Below are 19,778 nucleotides of genomic sequence, written 5' to 3' on the forward strand. Positions count from 1 at the left end.
TGTCTGAACAATGAAGTGAGTGCCAAACAGGTATGGCCTTAACTTCTTCAGTGCCCAGACCACAGCAAAGGCCTCCCTCTCTATGGCAGACCAACGCTTTTCTCTAGGGGTCAACCTCCTACTAATAAAAGCAACAGGTTGATCCTGGCCCTCAGAATTAAGTTGTGATAGGACTGCCCCTACTCCTAATTCAGATGCATCATTTTGGACATAGAATTTTTTAGAGTAACAAGGGCTTTTCAGGACAGGTGCAGAGCACATGGCCTGCTTCAGCTCCTCAAAAGCTTTCTGACAGTTTGCTGTCAATAATACCTTTTTAGGCATTTTCTTGGATGTGAGGTCATTAAGAGGGGCTGCAATGGAGCCATAGTTCTTAATGAACCTCCTGTAATACCCAGTGAGGCCTAGGAAGGCTCTCACCTGAGTCTGAGTGGTAGGGGGAACCCAATCAATAATTGTTTGGATTTTCCCCTGAAGTGGTTGTAGGAGGCTGGACTGGCTTGTAGTGAGTACCAAGGGGTACTTGCACCTTGCACCAGGCCCAGTTATCCCTTATTAGTGTATAGGGTGTCTAGCAGCTTAGGCTGATAGATAATGGTAGCTTAGCAGAGCAGCTTAGGCTGAACTAGGAGACGTGTGAAGCTACTACAGTACCACTTAGTGTCATATGCACAATATCATAAGAAAACACAATACACAGTTATACTAAAAATAAAGGTACTTTATTTTTATGACAATATGCCAAAGTATCTTAGAGTGTACCCTCAGTGAGAGGATAGGAAATATACACAAGATATATATACACAATAGCAAAAATATGCAGTATAGTCTTAGAAAACAGTGCAAACAATGTATAGTTACAATAGGATGCAATGGGGAAACATAGGGATAGGGGCAACACAAACCATATACTCCAGAAGTGGAATGCGAACCACGAATGGACCCCAAACCTATGTGACCTTGTAGAGGGTCGCTGGGACTATTAGAAAATAGTGAGAGTTAGAAAAATAACCCTCCCCAAGACCCTGAAAAGTGAGTGCAAAGTGCACTAAAGTTCCCCTAAGGACAAAATAGTTGTGTTAGAGGGAAAATGCAAGGAAAACACAAATCAGCAATGCAACAACAATGGATTCCTGACTGAGGGTACCTGTGGAACAAGGGGACCAAGTCCAAAAGTCACAAGCAACTCGGAGATGGGCAGATGCCCAAGAAATGCCAGCAGTTGGTGCAAAGAAGCTCTTACTAGGCTGAAGAACTGTGAATACTGCAGGAACGACAAGAACTAGAGACTTCCCCTTTGGAGAATGGATCCCTCACGCCTTGGAGAGTCGTGCAGAAGTGTTTTCCCGCCGGATGGACGCCAACAAGCCTTGCTACACGCAAATCGTGCGTTTGGAGTTTTTGGACGCTGCTGGGGCCCAGGAGGGACCAGGAGGTCGCAAATTGGACCTGCAGAGAGAGGAGACGTCGAGCAAGACAAAGAGCCCTCATTGAAGCAGGTAGCACCCGGAGAAGTGCCAGAAACAGGCACTACGAGGATGCGTGAAACGGTGCTCGCCGAAGTTGCACAAAGGAGTCCCACGTCGCCGGAGACCAACTTAGAAAGTCGTGCAATGCAGGTTAGAGTGCCGTGGACCCAGGCTTGGCTGTGCACGAAGGATTTCCACCGGAAGTGCACAGGGGCCGGAGTAGCTTGCAAAGTCGCGGTTCCCAGCAATGCAGCCCAGCGAGGTGAGGCAAGGACTTACCTCCACCAAACTTGGGCTGAAGAGTCACTGGACTGCGTGGGTCACTTGGACGGTGTCGCTGGATTCGAGGGACCTCGCTCGTCGTGCTGAGAGGAGACCCAAGGGACCGGTAATGCAGCTTTTTGGTGCCTGCGGTTGCAGGGGGAAGATTCCGTCGACCCACGGGAGATTTCTTCGGAGCTTCTGGTGCAGAGAGGAGGCAGACTACCCCCACAGGATGCACAAGCAGGAAAACAGTCGAGAAGGCGGCAGGATCAGCGTTACAGAGTTGCAGTAGTCGTCTTTGCTACTATGTTGCAGGTTTGCAGGCTTCCAGCGCGGTCAGCGGTCGATTCCTTATCAGAAGGTGAAGAGGGAGATGCAGAGGAACTCGGCTGAGCTCATGCATTCGTTATCTGAAGTTTCCCCAGAGACAGAGACCCTAAATAGCCAGAAAAGAGGGTTTGGCTACCTAGGAGAGAGGAAAGGCTACTAACACCTGAAGGAGCCTATCAGCAGGAGTCTCTGACGTCACCTGGTGGCACTGGCCACTCAGAGCAGTCCAGTGTGCCAGCAGCACCTCTGTTTCCAAGATGGCAGAGGTCTGGAGCACACTGGAGGAGCTCTGGACACCTCCCAGGGGAGGTGCAGGTCAGGGGAGTGGTCACTCCCCTTTCCTTTGTCCAGTTTCGCGCCAGAGCAGGGGCTAAGGGGTCCCTGAACCGGTGTAGACTGGCTTATGCAGAATTGGGCACATCTGTGCCCAACAAAGCATTTCCAGATGCTGGGGGAGGCTACTCCTCCCCTGCCTTCACACCATTTTCCAAAGGGAGAGGGTGTCACACCCTCTCTCAGAGGAAGTTCTTTGTTCTGCCATCCTGGGCCAGGCCTGGCTGGACCCCAGGAGGGCAGCTGCCTGTCTGAGGGGTTGGCAGCAGCAGCAGCTGCAGTGAAACCCCAGGAAGGGCAGTCTGGCAGTACCAGGGTCTGTGCTACAGACCACTGGGATCATGGAATTGTACCAACAATGCCAGGATGGCATAGAGGGGGCAATTCCATGATCATAGACATGTTACATGGCCATATTCGGAGTTACCATGGTGAAGCTACATATAGGTAGTGACCTATATGTAGTGCACGCGTGTAATGGTGTCCCCGCACTCACAATGTTCAGTGAATTGGTTCTGAACAATGTGGGGGCACCTTGGCTAGTGCCAGGGTGCCCTCACACTAAGTAACTTTGCACCTAACCTTTACCAGGTAAAGGTTAGACATATAGGTGACTTATAAGTTACTTAAGTGCAGTGTAAAATGGCTGTGAAATAACGTGGACGTTATTTCACTCAGGCTGCAGTGGCAGGCCTGTGTAAGAATTGTCAGAGCTCCCTATGGGTGGCAAAAGAAATGCTGCAGCCCATAGGGATCTCCTGGAACCCCAATACCCTGTGTACCTTAGTACCATATACTAGGGAATTATAAGGGTGTTCCAGTAAGCCAATGTAAATTGGTAAAAATGGTCACTAGCCTGTCAGTGACAATTTGGAAAGAAATGAGAGAGCATAACCACTGAGGTTCTGATTAGCAGAGCCTCAGTGAGACAGTTAGTCACTACACAGGTAACACATTCAGGCACACTTATGAGCACTGGGGCCCTGTGTGACAGGGTCCCAGTGACACATACAACTAAAACAACATATATACAGTGAAAAATGGGGGTAACATGCCAGGCAAGATGGTACTTTCCTACACAACCCCCCCCCAAACGAAGGACAATAAGACTAGCCATTACCTGATGAGTCTTCATTGTCTAAGTGGAAATATCTGGAGAGTCCATCTGCATTGGAGTGGCTACTCCCAGGTCTATGTTCCACTGTATAGTCCATTCCCTGTAGGGATATGGACCACCTCAACAATTTAGGATTTTCACCTTTCATTTGTTTTAGCCAAAGTAGAGGTTTGTGGTCTGTCTGAACAATGAAGTGAGTGCCAAACAGGTATGGCCTCAACTTCTTCAGAGCCCAGACCACAGCAAAGGTCTCCCTCTCAATGGCAGACCAACGCTTTTCTCTAGGGGTCAACCTTCTACTAATAAAAGCAACAGGTTGATCCTGGCCCTCAGAATTAAGTTGTGATAGGACTGCCCCTACTCCTAATTCAGATGCATCAGTTTGGACATAGAATTTTTTAGAGTAACAAGGGCTTTTCAGGACAGGTGCAGAGCACATGGCCTGCTTCAGCTCCTCAAAAGCTTTCTGACAGCTTGCTGTCCATAATACCTTTTTAGGCATTTTCTTGGATGTGAGGTCATTAAGAGGGGCTGCAATGGAGCCATAGTTCTTAATGAACCTCCTGTAATACCCAGTGAGGCCTAGGAAGGCTCTCACCTGAGTCTGAGTGGTAGTGGGAACCCAATCAATAATAGTTTGGATTTTCCCCTGAAGTGGTGCAATCTGTTCCCCACCAACAAGGTGTCCCAGATAAACCACCTTACCCTGCCCTATCTGGCACTTTGAAGCCTTGATAGTGAGGCCTGCCTTTTGCAGGGCCTCCAAAACTTTCCAAAGGTGGACCAGGTGATCATCCCAGCTGGAGCTAAAGACAGCTATATCATCCAAATATGCTGCACTGAAAGCTTCCAGCCCTTGCAGGACTGTGTTCACCAACCTTTGAAAAGTGGCAGGTGCATTTTTCAAACCAAAAGGCATTACAGTAAACTGGTAATGTCCTCCAATGGTAGAAAATGCAGTCTTAGGTTTAGCATCTTCTGACAATTTGATCTGCCAATACCCTGCAGTCAAATCAAAAGTGCTTAGATACTTGGCAGATGCCAGTGTATCTATGAGCTCATCTGCCCTGGGTATAGGGTGAGCATCAGTTTTGGTTACCAAGTTGAGACCTCTATAGTCTACACAAAACCGCATTTCTTTCTTTCCATCTTTAGAATTGGGTTTTGGTACCAGTACCACAGGAGAAGCCCATGGACTGTCAGAGTGCTCAACCACTCCTAGTTCCAACATTTTCTGAACTTCTTGCTTTATGCAGTCCCTGACATGGTCAGGCTGCCTATAGATCTTACTTTTGACAGGTAAACTGTCTCCAGTATCTATAGTGTGCTCACACCAAGAAGTGGTGCCTGGCACAATGGAGAAGAGTTCTGAAAATTGTCCTAGGAGATTTATGCAATTATCTTTCTGCTCAGCAGTAAGACAATCAGCCAAAACTACACCTTCCACAAGAGCATCTTGTTCTGTGGAAGAGAAGAGATCAGGTAGAGGATCACTGTCTTCTTCCTGTCCCTCATCTGTTGCCATGAGCAGGGTGAGATCAGCCCTGTCATAGTAGGGTTTCAGGCGGTTGACATGGAGCACCCTAAGGGGACTCCTGGCAGTGCCTAAGTCAACCAAGTAGGTGACTTCACCCTTCTTTTCAACAATTGTGTGTGGACCACTCCATTTATCTTGGAGTGCTCTTGGGGCCACAGGCTCCAAGACCCACACTTTCTGCCCTGGTTGGTACTGAACCAAAACAGCCTTCTGATCATGCCATTGCTTCTGGAGCTCTTGGCTGGCCTGAAGGTTTTTACTGGCCTTTTTCATGTACTCAGCCATCCTTGATCTGAGGCCAAGTACATAATCCACAATATCCTGCTTAGGAGCTTTTGAAGGTTGTTCCCAACCCTCCTTTACAAGTGTGAGTGGACCCCTAACAGGGTGTCCAAAAAGAAGTTCAAAGGGGCTGAAGCCCACTCCTTTCTGGGGTACCTCCCTGTAGGCAAAAAGGAGGCATGGTAGAAGGATATCCCATCTCCTGCGGAGTTTTTCAGGGAGACCCATAATCATGCCTTTGAGAGTTTTATTAAATCTCTCCACCAGTCCATTTGTTTGTGGATGATAGGGTGTTGTGAACTTGTACGTTACACCACACTCCTTCCACATGGCCTTTAAGTATGCAGACATGAAATTGCTTCCCCTGTCTGATACCACTTCCTTTGGGAAGCCCACTCTGGAAAATATTCCCAGGAGGGCCTTTGCCACTGCAGGAGCTGTAGTGGTCCTTAAAGGAATAGCTTCAGGATATCTTGTGGCATGGTCCACTACCACCAAGATAAACCTATTGCCTGAAGCAGTAGGAGGGTCAAGGGGGCCAACTATGTCAACCCCTACCCTTTCAAAGGGAACCCCAACCACAGGAAGTGGGATAAGGGGTGCCTTTGGAGTGCCACCTGTCTTGCCACTGGCTTGACAGGTTTCACAGGACTTACAAAATTCCTTTGTGTCCTCAGACATCCTAGGCCAATGAAACAATGGTACCAATCTGTCCCAAGTTTTCATTTGACCCAGGTGCCCAGCTAAGGGAATGTCATGTGCCAGTGTTAGGAGGAACTTTCTGTACTCCTGAGGAATCACTAATCTCCTGGCAGCTCCAGGTTTAGGATCCCTATGCTCAGTGTACAAGAGGTTGTCCTCCCAGTAAACTCTGTGAGAGTCACTGACATCCCCATTAGCCTGTTTGACAGCTTGCTGTCTGAGACCCTCTAATGTGGGACAGGTTTGCTGTGCCACACTCAGCTCCTCTCTGGCAGGCCCCCCTTCACCCAAAAGCTCAGCAGTGTCTGCTTCCAGCTCCTCTGGTGTAGGTTCTGCACAGGGAGGGAATTCTTCTTCCTCAGAAGTAGAATCCACTGTAGAGGGAGGGATAGTAGGAAGTGGTTTGCTTCTACTAGCCCTAGCTTTAGGGAGCACTTGGTCCATTGTTCCAGGATCCAAGCTTCCCTGTCCTTTTTGCTTTTTGGCCTGAGCCCTTGTCAAAGCAAAAATATGCCCTGGGATGCCCAGCATTGCTGCATGGGCCTCCAACTCCACATCTGACCAAGCTGATGTCTCCAAATCATTCCCTAATAGACAGTCTACAGGTAAATCTGAAGCTACCACAACTTTCTTTGGACCAGTTACCCCCCCCCAGTTGAGATTTACAACAGCCATGGGGTGGCTTTGTGTTATGTTGTGAGCATCGGTTACTTGGTACTGGTGTCCAAGTATGTGTTGTTCAGGGTGCACCAGTTTCTCAATCACCATTGTGACACTGGCACCTGTGTCCCTGTAGGCCTGGACCTCAACACCATTTATTAGGGTTAGTTGCTTGTACTTCTCCAAGTTATGGGGGCAAGCAACCAAAGTGGCTAAGTCAATAGCCCCTTCAGAGACTAAAGTAGCCTCTGTGGTCTCCCTAATTAGACCAACCCCAACTAAATTACCAAAAGTGAGCCCAGCTACTCCCTTGGATTGGCTATTAGTAGGTTTGCTCCCACCACCACTGCTATTAGTAGGGACACTAGGTGTAGCAGTAGGGGTTGTAGTGGTAGGAGCTGTGGTGCCTTTCTTTGGACAACTGGGATCTGTTGTCCAATGGCCTTTTATTTTACATAAATAGCACCATGGTTTCTTTTCCTTGTTCTGATTAAAGGAGGATTTGGACCCACCACCCCCACCAGAGTGTTTTTGTGGGCCTGATGAAGACTCATTTTTAGATTTGTCCCCACCCTTGTCAGAAGACTTACCATCCTTCTTTTTGTTGCCATCTTTGTCACCCCCTGTATGAACTTTTCTGTTCACTCTTGTTCTGACCCATTTGTCTGCCTTCTTTCCCAATTCTTGGGGAGAGGTCAGATCAGAGTCCACCAAGTACTGGTGCAACAAATCAGACACACAATTATTAAGAATATGCTCTCTCAGGATCAAGTTATACAGGCTGTCATAATCAGTAACTTTACTGCCATGTAACCACCCCTCCAAGGCCTTCACTGAATGGTCAATGAAATCAACCCAGTCTTGTGAAGACTCCTTTTTGGTCTCTCTGAACTTTATCCTGTACTGTTCAGTGGTTAAGCCATAACCATCCAGGAGTGCATTCTTAAGAACTTGGAAATTATTGGCATCATTTTCTTTCACTGTAAGGAGCCTATCCCTACCTTTTCCACTAAATGATAGCCATAGGATAGCAGCCCACTGCTTTTGAGGGACATCCTGTAGAGCACAGGCCCTCTCAAGTGCAGCAAACCACTTGTTAATGTCATCCCCCTCCTTATAAGGGGGAACTATCTTGTGCAGATTCCTGGAATCATGCTCTTTTGCAGGATGACTATGGGGAATACTGCTGCTGCCACCATGGGTATCTAAACCCAACTTCTGTCTTTCCCTCTCTATTTCTAAAGACTGTCTATCCAAATCCAGCTGTTGCTTCTTGATCTTCAGTCTGGTTTGTTCCACTCTCAATCTATTGAGCTCCCTTTCTAACAATCTGTCATCAGGGTGGGTGGGAGGGACATTTCTAGATACAGAGGTATGATGGGAATGAACAGAAGGAGACCTGTCCCTTACAGAGGGCACCCTAACAGCTTGGCTACCAGCATAATGTGAGAGCACATCATCAGTATGATGTGATTCAACCTCTGTACCAACTATGCTAGACTGTCTAGTAATGGGCAGGCTGAGAAGTTTCTTTCCTGAACCTTTTCCTGGGGGAGTCCCTGGATCAGATTGAGAACCATTAGCTACTTTTTCTACAGATTGGGCACTTATGGCCTTATCCTGTACTCTAAGCATATTAATTAACAATTCCAAGGAAGGATTCTTCCCTACACTCAAACCTCTCTCTATGCAGAGACTCATTGCTCCTTTCCAGCTAAGGTAATCATATGCAATTTTGGACAGATCAACATTTTGGCCTGTGCCAGACATTTTTAGAGAGAGTTAAAGTGATAGAAAAAGAGAAAAAAGTTTTCAGAACTTTTTAGAAAGACTGAAAAAAACTTTTAAAACTTTTAAGAACTTTTTGAAAGTTTAGAAGTACTTTTCAGCACTTAGAAAAGAGTGAAAAGAGGAAATGCAAAACTTTTAAACTATGTGTACACAAACTGAACTTGTTTTGTATATTTTTCTCTTATGAAAAGTACAATGACAAGAGTGGTAAGTAGTCTCAAAGCACTTATCCCACCACTGCACAACCAATGTAGGAGGCTGGACTGGCTTGTAGTGAGTACCAAGGGGTACTTGCACCTTGCACCAGGCCCCGTTATCCCTTATTAGTGTATAGGGTGTCTAGCAGCTTAGGCTGATAGATAATGGTAGCTTAGCAGAGCAGCTTAGGCTGAACTAGGAGACGTATGAAGCTACTACAGTACCACAAGTGTCACTTGCACAATATCATATGAAAACACAATAAACACTTATACTAAAAATAAAGGTACTTTATTTTTATGACAATATGCCAAAGTATCTCAGAGTGTATCCTCAGAGTGAGGGTTTGCAAATATACACAAGTTATATGTACACAGTACTAAAAATATGCAGTATAGTCTTAGAAAACAGTGCAAACAATGTATAGTTACAATAGGAGGCAATGGGAACACATAGGGATAGGGGCAACACAAACCATATACTCCAAAAGTGGAATGTGAACCACGAATGGACCCCAAACCTATGTGACCTTGTAGAGGGTCGCTGGGACTATTAGAAAATAGTGAGAGTTAGAAAAATAGCCCTCCCCAAGACCCTGAAAAGTGAGTGCAAAGTGCACTGAAGTTCCCCAGAAGACAAAGAAGTCGTGATAGAGGAATAATGCAGGAAAGACACAAACCAACAATGCAACACCGATGGATTTCCAATCTAGGGTACCTGTGGAACAAGGGGACCAAGTCCAAAAGTCACAAGCAAGTCGGAGATGGGCAAATGCCCAGGAAATGCCAGCTGTGGGTGCAAAGGAGCTTCTACTGGACAGAAGAAGCAAAGGTTTCTGCAGGAACGAAAAGAGCTAGAGACTTCCCCTTTGGTGGACGAATCCCTATTGCCGTGGAGAGTCGAGCAGAAGTATTTTCCCGCCGAAAGAATGCCAACAAGCCTTGCTAGCTGCAAATCGTGCGGTTAGCATTTTTGGACACTGCTGTGGCCCAGGAGGGACCAGAAGGTCGCAAATTGGACCAGGAGGAAGAGGCGACGTCGAGCAAGACAAGGAACTCTCTCAGCAGGAGGTAGCACCCGGAGAAGTGCCAGAAACAGTCACTACGAGGATGCGTGAAACGGTGCTCGCCGAAGATGCACAAAGGAGTCCCCCGTCGCCGGAGACCAACTTAGAAAGTCGTGCAATGCAGGTTAGAGTGCTGTGGACCCAGGCTTGGCTGTGCACAAAGGATTTCCACCGGAAGTGCACAGGGGCTGGAGAAGTTGCAAAAGTCACTGTTACCAACAATGCAGTCTGGAATGGGGAGGCAAGGACTTACCTCCACCAAACTTGGACTGAAGAGTCACTGGACTGTGAGAGTCACTTGGACAGAGTTGCTGGATTCAAGGGACCTCGCTCGTTGTGCTGAGAGGAGACCCAAGGGACCGGTAATGCAGCTTTTTGGTGCCTGCGATTGCAGGGGGAAGATTCCGTCGACCCACGGGAGATTTCTTCTGAGCTTCTGGTGCAGAGAGGAGGCAGACTACCCCCACAGCATGCACAAGCAGGAAAACAGTTGAGAAGGCGGCAGGATCAGCGTTACAGAGTTGCAGTAGTCGTCTTTGCTACTATGTTGCAGGTTTGCAGGCTTCCAGCGTGGTCAGCAGTCGTTTCCTTATCAGAAGGTGAAGAGAGAGATGCAGAGGAACTCTGATGAGCTCTTGCATTCGTTATCTAAAGTTTCCCCAGAGACAGAGACCCTAAATAGCCACAAAAGAGGGTTTGGCTACCTAGGAGAGAGGATAGGCTACTAACACCTGAAGGAGCCTATCAGAAGGAGTCTCTGACGTCACCTGGTGGCACTGGCCACTCAGAGCAGTCCAGTGTGCCAGCAGCACCTCTGTTTCCAAGATGGCAAAGGTCTGGAGCACACTGGAGGAGCTCTGGACACCTCCCAGGGGAGGTGCAGGTCAGGGGAGTGGTCATTCCCCTTTCCTTTGTCCAGTTTCGCGCCAGAGCAGGGGCTAAGGGGTCCCTGAACCAGTGTAGACTGGCTTATGCAGAACTGGGCACATCTGTGCCCAAGAAAGCATTTCCAGAGGCTGGGGGAGGCTACTCCTCCCCTGCCTTCACACCATTTTCCAAAGGGAGAGGGTGTAACACCCTCTCTCAGAGGAAGTCCTTTGTTCTGCCATCCTGGGACAAGCCTGGCTTGACCCCAGGGGGGCAGAAACCTGTCTGAGGGGTTGGCAGCAGCAGCATCTGCAGTGAAACCCCAGGAAAGGCAGTTTGGCAGTACCAGGGTCTGTGCTACAGACCACTGGGATCATGGAATTGTCCCAATAATGCCAGGATGGCATAGAGGGGGCCATTCCATGATCTTAGACATGTTACATGGCCATATTCGGAGTTACCATTGTGAAGCTACATATAGGTAGTGACCTATATGTAGTGCACGCGTTTAATGGTGACCCCGCACTCACAAAGTTCAGGGAATTGGCCCTGAACAATGTGGGGGCACCTTGGCTAGTGCCAGGGTGCCCTCACACTAAGTAACTTTGCACCTAACCTTTACTAGGTAGAGGTTAGACATATAGGTGACTTATAAGTTACTTAAGTGCAGTGAAAAATGGCTGTGAAATAACGTGGACGTTATTTCACTCAGGCTGCAGTGGCATGCCTGTGTAAGAATTCTCAGAGCTCCCTATGGGTGGCAAAAGAAATGCTGCAGCCCATAGGGATCTCCTGGAACCCCAATACCCTGGGTACCTCAGTACCATATACTAGGGAATTTTAAGGGTGTTCCAGAAAGCCAATGTAAATTGGTAAAATTGGTCACTAGCCTGTTAGTGACAATTTGAAAGAAATGAGAGAGCATAACCACTGAGGTTCTGATTAGCAGAGCCTCAGTGAGACAGTTAGTCACTACACAGGTAACACATTCAGGCACACTTATGAGCACTGGGGCCCTGGAGAACAGGGTCCCAGTGACACATACAACTAAAACAACATATATACAGTGAAAAATGGGGGTAACATGCCAGGCAAGATGGTACTTTCCTACACTGGGTTTGCAAACCAAGGACTACTTCGTCCAGTATTTGTGGGCGCAGTAATCCCCAGCCCCATCTTGAGCTGCTCATATCATTAGACGTGGAATAATGACTGCGTCAGATGATTATGTTAGTGGTCCCCATATGCATGAGTACCAGCCCTGGTCACCTCAGTGCATCAGGCGTGGCTACCAGCAGGAATGTAAACATTCCACAGCTACACCCCCCCAACACCAGGTAAATAATAGTAATAATTCTACCCAGTGCCACTTCATCACTCATCTATCCGCTTTGAAGATATTTAGGAAATCTAACAATTTTTTGCCAAACATAAGGTGTGAGTTGTGAAATACACACATTGTTGTCGCAAACACATACTCTGTTATTTTTGCTGTACGTACATTAATTTCAGCAGCAGCTTGTAGTTCAGGAGAGCTCCTTCAAGTGGGGGCGAGCTACCAGTAGCTTCAAAGCCTCCTGCTGCAGGACTCTTGTGCTGAGGCCATTTGTGCAAGACTCACCCGCACACACCCCCAGACATCCCCAGGAGCCCCAAGACTCACCCGCACACACCCCCAGACATCCCTAGGAGCCCCAAGACTCACCGCACACACCCCCGGACATCCCCAGGAGCCCCGCAGGTGGGCAGCAGCTCAGCAAGTGTGCATTAACTATGGATGTAGATCATCACTTCAACAGCAGAAGAACATCTTTAAAGTCAAATTAGAACTTAGATGCTTACCCCTGGGATCAGAACATAGGTGGGGTCATCGACTGCACGCAAACCCAATCCTTCAGGAGCCGCCGACACAAGACCTGGGCACAGGGATGAAAAAGACACAATCAGTGCATTTACAGACAGTGACGTGTTCTACAAGAAGCATTGACGCAGAGGTGATTCCATGGGAGCTGCTTTAGAAGCAGTATTGTTGGAAAATAAAGGAACAGCATTGAAACGGCAGAATACCAGTGATGGGGTCAAAAGCAAGACACAGAAGAAGCAAGGTCCATCCCCTGACTCTCCAGAGAGCCGAGACCCCGATGACCTTCCGGAGATCTGCTAGTAAGGAACCCCATAACCAAGGAGCCCCATAACCCAGGAAGGCCAAGCAGCCCCAAGCAGCTGTAGTTCCAGGACATCTGCTAGTAAGGAGCCCCATAACCCAGGAAGGTGTGAGAAAGTAGCCTCTTTCTAGCCTTGTTACCCCCACTTTTGGCCTGTTTGTGAGTGTATGTCAGGGTGTTTTCACTGTCTCACTGGGATCCTGCTAGCCAGGGCCCAGTGCTCATAGTGAAAACCCTATGTTTTCAGTATGTTTGTTATGTGTCACTGGGACCCTGCTAGTCAGGACCCCAGTGCTCATCAGTTTGTGGCCTATATGTATGTGTTCCCTGTGTGGTGCCTAACTGTCTCACTGAGGCTCTGCTAATCAGAACCTCAGTGGTTATGCTCTCTCATTTCTTTCAAATTGTCACTGACAGGCTAGTGACCAATTTTACCAATTTACATTGGCTTTCTGGAACACCCTTATAATTCCCTAGTATATGGTACTGAGGTACCCAGGGTATTGGGGTTCCAGGAGATCCCTATGAGCTGCAGCATTTCTTTTGCCACCCATAGGGAGCTCTGACAATTCTTACACACGCCTGCCACTGCAGCCTGAGTGAAATAACGTCCACGTTATTTCACAGCCATTTTACACTGCACTTAAGTAACTTATAAGTCACCTATATGTCTAACCTTTACCTGGTAAAGGTTAGGTGCAAAGTTACTTAGTGTGAGGGCACCCTGGCACTAGCCAAGGTGCCCCCACATTGTTCAGAGCCAATTCCCTGAACTTTGTGAGTGCGGGGACACCATTACACGCGTGCACTACATATAGGTCACTACCTATATGTAGCTTCACAATGGTAACTCCGAATATGGCCATGTAACATGTCTAAGATCATGGAATTGCCCCCTCTATGCCATCCTGGCATTGTTGGGACAATTCCATGATCCCAGTGGTCTGTAGCACAGACCCTGGTACTGCCAAACTGCCTTTCCTGGGGTTTCACTGCAGCTGCTGCTGCTGCCAACCCCTCAGACAGGCTTCTGCCCCCCTGGGGTCAAGCCAGGCTTGTCCCAGGATGGCAGAACAAAGGACTTCCTCTGAGAGAGGGTGTTACACCCTCTCCCTTTGGAAAATGGTGTGAAGGCAGGGGAGGAGTAGCCTCCCCCAGCCTCTGGAAATGCTTTCTTGGGCACAGATGTGCCCAATTCTGCATAAGCCAGTCTACACCGGTTCAGGGACCCCTTAGCCCCTGCTCTGGCGCGAAACTGGACAAAGGAAAGGGGAGTGACCACTCCCCTGACCTGCACCTCCCCTGGGAGGTGTCCAGAGCTCCTCCAGTGTGCTCCATACCTCTGCCATCTTGGAAACAGAGGTGCTGCTGGCACACTGGACTGCTCTGAGTGGCCAGTGCCACCAGGTGACGTCAGAGACTCCTTGTGATAGGCTCCTTCAGGTGTTAGTAGCCTATCCTCTCTCCTAGGTAGCCAAACCCTCTTTTCTGGCTATTTAGGGTCTCTGTCTCTGGGGAAACTTTAGATAACGAATGCAAGAGCTCATCAGAGTTCCTCTGCATCTCTCTCTTCACCTTCTGCCAAGGAATCGACTGCTGACCGCGCTGGAAGCCTGCAAAACTGCAACATAGTAGACAAGACGACTACTGCAACTCTGTAACGCTGATCCTGCCGCCTTCTCAACTGTTTTCCTGGTGGTGCATGCTGTGGGGGTAGTCTGCCTCCTCTCTGCACTAGAAGCTGCGAAGAAATCTCCCGTGGGTCGACGGAATCTTCCCCCTGCAACCGCAGGCACCAAAAAGCTGCATTACCGGTCCCTTGGGTCTCCTCTCAGCATGACGAGCGAGGTCCCTTGAATCCAGCAACTCTGTCCAGGTGACTCCCACAGTCCAGTGACTCTTCAGTCCAAGTTTGGTGGAGGTAAGTCCTTGCCTCCCCACGCCAGACTGCATTGTTGGTAACCGCGACTTTTGCAACTTCTCCGGCCCCTGTGCACTTCCGGTGGAAATCCTTTGTGCAGAGCCAAGCCTGGGTCCACGGCACTCTAACCTGCATTGCACGACTTTCTAAGTTTGTCTCCGGCGACGTGGGACTCCTTTGTGTAACTTCGAGTGAGCACCGTTTCACGCATCCTCGTAGTGCCTGTTTCTGGCACTTCTCCGGGTGCTACCTGCTGCTGAGAGGGCTCCTTGTCTTGCTCGACGTCCCCTATTCCTCCTGGTCCAATTTGCGACCTCCTGGTCCCTCCTGGGCCACAGCAGCATCCAAAAACCCTAACCGCGACCCTTGCAGATAGCAAGGCTTGTTTGCGGTCTTTCTGCGGGAAAGCACTTCTGCACGACTCTTCACGACGCGGGACATCAATCCTCCAAAGGGGAAGTTTCTAGCCCTTGTCGTTCTTGCAGAATCCTTAGCTTCTACCATCCGGTGGCAGCTTCTTTGCACCCACAGCTGGCATTTCCTGGGCATCTGCTCACTCCCGACTTGATCGTGACTTTTGGACTTGGTCCCCTTGTTCCACAGTTACTCTCGTCTGGAAATCCATTGTTGTTGCATTGCTGGTGTTGGTCTTTCCTGCAGAATTCCCCTATCACGACTTCTGTGCTCTTTGGGGAACTTAGGTGCACTTTGCACCCACTTTTCAGGGTCTTGGGGTGGGCTATTTTTCTAACCCTCACTGTTTCTTTACAGTCCCAGCGACCTTCTACAAGGTGAAATCCCGGGAAAGGTAGTTTGGCAGTACCCGGGTCTGAGCTAGAGACTCGGGAAATCATGGAATTGTCTCCCCAATGCCAGAATGGCATTGGGGTGACAATTCCATGATCCTAGACATGTTACATGGCCATGTTTGGAGTTACCATTGTGATGCTACACATATGTCGTGACATATGTATAGTGCACGCGTGTAATGGTGTCCTCGCACTCACAAAGTCCGGGGAATTTGCCCTGAAGAATGTGGGAGCACCTTGGCTAGTGCCAGGGTGCCCACACACTAAGTAACTTAACACCCAACCTTTACCAGGTAAAGGTTAGACATATAGGTGACTTATAAGTTACTTAAGTGCACTGGTAAATGGCTGTGAAATAACGTGGACGTTATTTCACTCAGGCTGCACTGGCAGGTCTGTGTAAGAATTGTCAGATCTCCCTATGCGTGGCACAAGAAATGCTGCAGCCCATAGGGATCTCCTGGAACCCCAATACCCTGGGTACTTCAGTACCATATACTAGGGAATTATAAGGGTGTTCCAGTATGCCAATGTAAATTGGTGAAATTGGTCACTAGCCTGTTAGTGATAATTTGGAAAGAAATGAGAGAGCATAACCACTGAGGTTCTGGTTAGCAGAGCCTCAGGGAGACAGTTGGGCTCCACACAGGGAACACATACATATAGGTCACAAACTTATGAGCATTGGGGTCCTGGCTACCAGGGTCCCAGTTACACATAACAAACATACTGAAAACATAGGGTTTTCACTATGAGCACTGGGCCCTGGCTGGCAGGATCCAGTGGGGGTAACAAGGCTAGAAAGAGGCTACTTTCTCACAACATCCCATATATACATTATTAAAAAAAATATATATATCCATATATCTATCTATAGATAGATAGATACAAAGATAGACAGATAGATACATAGATAGATAGATAGCTTGAGAGGTAGATAGATAGATAGATAGATAGATAGATAGATAGATAGATAGATAGATAGATAGATAGATAGACAGACAGACAGACAGACAGCCAGATATCAAAATATTGATAGGGAGGGCTGGAAGCCACAGGGGCTCCATAGGCCTGTGTTCTACAGCTAACCTCCCATATATACATAAAAAGAATATATATATATATATATATATATATATATATATATATATATATATATATATATATATATATCTATAGATAGATATGTAGATAGATCTAAAAAAGGAACCACAAGGTTGATAAAGTGGAAGTGCGCCTCCTCAGTGCTGTAGGCTAGTGCGCGCACATGGCACAGTGCTGTATGCTAGTGCGCGCACGTGGCACAATGCTGTATGCTAGCTGGCACACTGCTGTATGCTAGCGCGCACATGGCACAGTGCTGTATGCTAGCGCGCACATGGCACAGTGCTGTATGCTAGCTGGCACACTGCTGTATGCTAGCACGCGCACATGGCACAGTGCTGTATGCTAGCGCGCGCACATGGCACAGTGCTGTGTGCTAGCACAAGCACATGGCATAGTGCTGTATGCTTTCGCACGCACATGGCACAGTGCTGTATGCTAGCGCGAGCACATGGCACAGTGCTGTATGCTAGCGTGCGCACATGGAACAATGCTGTATGCTAGCAGGCACAGTGCTGTATGCTAGCTGGCACAGTGCTGTATGCTAGCACTCGCACATGGCACAGTGCTGTATGCTAGCTGGCACAGTGCTGTATGCTAGCGCGCTCACATGGCACAGTGCTGTATGCTAGCGCGCGCACATGGCACAGTGCTGTATGCTAGCTGGCACAGTGTTGTATGCTAGCGCGCACACATGGCACAGTGCTGTATGCTAGCGCGCGCACATGGCACAGTGCTGTATGCTAGCTGACACAGTGCTGTATGCTAGCGCGGCCATTTGGCACAGTGCTGCATGCTAGCGCGCTCACATGGCACAGTGCTGTATGCTAGCGCGCGCACATGGCACAATGCTGTATGCTAGCTGGCACAGTGCCGTACGCTAGCGCACGCACATAGCACAGTGCTGTACGCTAGCGCGAGCACATGGCACAGTGCTGTATGCTAGCGCGTGCACATGGCACAGTGCTGTATGCTAGCACGCGCACATGGCACAGTGCTGTATGCTAGCACGCGCACATGGCACAGTGCTGTATGCTAGCGCGTGCACATGGCACAGTGCTGTATGCTAGCGCGTGCACATGGCACAATTCTGTATGCTAGCTGGCACAGTGCTGTATGCTAGCAGGCGCACATGGCACAGTGCTGTATGCTAGCGCGGGCACATGGCACAGTGCTGTATGCTAGCTGGCACAGTCCTATATGCTAGCGCGAGCACATGGCACTGTGCTGTATGCTTTTGCGCGCACATGGCACAGTGCTGTATGCTAGCACGAGCACATGGCACAGTGCTGTATGCTAGCGTGCGCACATGGCACAATGCTGTATGCTAGCTGGCACAGTGCTGTATGCTAGCACGTGCACATGGCACAGTGCTGTATGCTAGCAGGCACAGTGCTGTATGCTAGTGCGTGCACATGGCACACTGCTGTATGCTAGCACGCGCACATGGCACAGTGCTGTATGATAGCGCGCGCACATAGCATCAGATTAGGCTGCTATGCAGGGTTGGGCTGGGAACACAAAGCAATCCTGGCAATTTTGTCAGACCAGTCCCTCACCCCCACCGCCAGTGGTGGGGGAGTTGGGTGCACGTGTGAAGCACCGCTGCGTTTGTTACTGGACGCCGATATTGCAGCACTGCTCTAAAACCAGCCCGCAATAACAAAAGCAGGCTCCACAGCTGCAAAACCGACCCACACCCCCCTTCCAGCCTCCCAGGGGAACGCCCAATGCCCGCTACAGCCAGTCCGGCCCTGCTGCTATGGGCGGATCCTATCACACTTTTAGCTTCTTGTCCCCATTAGATCAGCGGGTTACGCGGTCTAAGGCGCATTGTGATCATGGGACCCTCTTGCAAGCACTGTGGCCAAGAAAGTGGAATTTGCATACAATGAATCTAGAGACATCACTGAGGACAAGAAACCTGCCCATGAGTCTGAGAAAGGTGCTTGAAGTGCATGAGATACAGGATTGCTGGCAAGCATCTCTTGAGACTTTATATAGAATACTGAAATCTTCAGCACTCAGGAGGTTCTCTTTTATTTAGGATGCATCGGTGATATTGGACTCCGTATGGGCTTCCAAAGATCCGACGGGGCAGTGTGACCCCCCGGTTGTAAATGATCTACGTATATTCCTGCATTGTCCAGCTCTCCCATGCTCCAGACCACCTCACATATCTCCAAGGAGCGATGCAGTGGTTATTTTAAGGACCTTCACCCGTTAGCTCAGTCATGGACGTCATCTAGGGGCTGCAGCTCTGTCCACTGGCTTGCCCCTTGTGATCCCTGCCACTGCCTTCGTGACCCCGGGCATCAGGTGCCAAAATCAGTGCCAGGAACACAGTGGCAGCTCGTCCTTATGGGCCTCGGTTGGGGCTCCACTCGCTTTCTGTTTCGTTTTTTACACTAATAGTGAACACTGTCGTATTATTCACTATTGACACGGGGAAGATTCCGTCGACACCCATAGGGAGCTTAGACTATTCTTACACAGGCCTGCAACTGCAGCCTGAGTGAAATAACGTCCACGTTATTTCACAGTCATTTACCACTGCACATAAGTAACTTATACGTCTCCTACATGTCTAACCCTCACTTGGTGAAGGTTAGATGCCAAGTTAGTTAGTGTGTGGGACTAGCCAAGGTGCCCCCACATTGTTCAGGGAAAATTTCCCGGACTTTGTGAGTGCAGGGACACCATTACATGTGTGCACTATACATAGGTCACTACCTATGTGTAGCGTCACAATGGTAACTCCGAACATGGCCATGTAACATGTCTAAGATCATGTAATTGTCACCCCAATACCATTCTGGTATTGGGGGGACAATTCCAAGATCCCCCGGGTATCTAGCACAGAACCCGGGTACTGCCAAATTGCCTTTCCGCAGTTTCCACTGCAGCTGCTGCCAACTGGGCAGCCCAGTACCAAGAAGGCAGAACAAAGGATTTCCTCTGAGAGAGGGTGTTACACCCTCTCCCTTTGGAAATAGGTGTGAAGGGCTGGGGAGGAGTAGCCTCCCCCAGCCTCTGTAAATGCCTCCTTTCTTGGTAGCCAAACCTCCTTTTCTGGCTATTTAGGGTTTCTCCTGTGGGGTATTCTTCAGACAATGAATGCAAGAGCTCACCAGAGTTCCTCTGCACTTCCCTCTTCGACTTC

General features: G+C 48.8%; 1 long non-coding RNA gene across 2 annotated transcripts in view; it reads right to left on the reverse strand.

The window, feature by feature from the left end:
• Nucleotides 1-19,778, reverse strand: part of LOC138257880 (uncharacterized) — a 275,193-nt gene that overhangs the window by 198,653 nt on the left and 56,762 nt on the right. For both annotated transcript variants that reach the window (XR_011198401.1, XR_011198400.1), the window contains exon 2: nucleotides 12,459-12,532. This is a non-coding gene — a long non-coding RNA (uncharacterized lncRNA). The remainder of the gene's footprint in view (nucleotides 1-12,458; nucleotides 12,533-19,778) is intronic.

The sequence above is a fragment of the Pleurodeles waltl genome, chromosome 2_1 (assembly GCF_031143425.1).
Source record: "Pleurodeles waltl isolate 20211129_DDA chromosome 2_1, aPleWal1.hap1.20221129, whole genome shotgun sequence".
Classification (NCBI taxonomy): domain Eukaryota; kingdom Metazoa; phylum Chordata; class Amphibia; order Caudata; family Salamandridae; genus Pleurodeles; species Pleurodeles waltl.